The sequence below is a fragment of the Haliaeetus leucocephalus genome, unplaced genomic scaffold (genome assembly GCF_000737465.1).
Source record: "Haliaeetus leucocephalus isolate CR32 unplaced genomic scaffold, Haliaeetus_leucocephalus-4.0 Scaffold517, whole genome shotgun sequence".
NCBI lineage: Eukaryota > Metazoa > Chordata > Aves > Accipitriformes > Accipitridae > Haliaeetus > Haliaeetus leucocephalus.
The window spans coordinates 4941866-4943052 of NW_010972953.1; the positions used below are offsets into that span (position 1 = coordinate 4941866).

Here is a 1187-nt window from a genome sequence, read left to right on the forward strand (position 1 = left end):
CGGGCGGCGCAGCCCCGCACGGCTCAGTCGGGCCCCCCCGGGGGGCTTCCCCAGTCCGTGCACACCAGCACAGTGACCCGGAGACAGGTTTTGCAGCAGTAATGAGCCGATCCTCTGGGTAACACTGACTTGGGGGAAAAGAAAAAAAAAAAAATCAGCCGCTTTGTTGAGGTCGTCCTGTTTATTTTAGGGAAAAGGTTTCCTCGTAGCCCAGCGTGCTCCAGCCCGGCCATGGGGTCGACTGCGGCGGTTGAAGAAGAAGCAAACGAAGCTGATGCGGGGATTTCCGAGCGCGGGAGCTGGTGCCCGACGCCGCGGGGTCTCGTCGCCTAATCCAGGCGAGCTAGCGCGGTCCTCGCCTCGGAGCGGGGTAGCTCCAGATGCAGGAGAAGTTGAGACCAAATTTAGCCTCACGGGAAAGCTGCAGAGGTTTCTCTGAGCTGCTGCCATCATTGGAAACACCTTAATCTGTTGTGCTTTTTTTTTTTTTTTTTACTGTTAAACAGTTGTTTTTGCGGTGACTTCTCTCGTCCCCCCTCCTTCTCCTCCCCTAGTGTAATCCTGCAAAAACTCTAAATCATCTACGAGAAAATGGAGTCAATGTGTCATTCAGCATTAAAAATCTGGGGGTTTTAACTAAAAGCTTTAATTGCTGTTCTGGCCCCTTTATAACCATGGGAACGCCGTGCTCTGTTGGGATCTCAGAAATGTTACATACTCCTTAAGCAGGCGCTCCCCTTGTTTGTTTACTCTAGCCTACTTTCATTCATATCCCAGGAATATTCTTTCACCACGCGACACACGAAAAGACAAAGGGTGTAAATAAACTAACATACGGCCCAGAGGTTTTAGAGAAGCTGGAGCCGCTTAGCAAGTCATGTGGGTGATACTGGGAATCCGACTTCTCTCCTTCCCCCACTCCCGCATAACCTCTGCTTCCCTGCGCTCTCCTTCTACCTTCTCACGATAAGTCACGCTCGTGTCGCGACCGGCTTTGGGGGACCAGCCGTTTTTTTCTTCGGACTGGAAAAATCAAGGCAGCGAAGGGATGGGGAGGGATGGGCGCACGCCTGTGCGTTTGTGCCTCTAAAGCAGCTGGAAAACCCCCTTTGACATGACCAATGTGCGTGGAATTGTGTGTACACACGCACACGAGCCCTGGACGCGGTCCCTCCCGGGTAGGGGGG

The 1187-nt window shown here is 53.1% G+C and overlaps 1 protein-coding gene across 2 annotated transcripts in view; it reads left to right on the top strand.

Annotated features, from left to right (window-relative positions):
* The window catches only part of PHACTR4 (phosphatase and actin regulator 4), a 79043-nt gene that overhangs the window by 9926 nt on the left and 67930 nt on the right, over positions 1–1187 (top strand). The window lies entirely within an intron of this gene.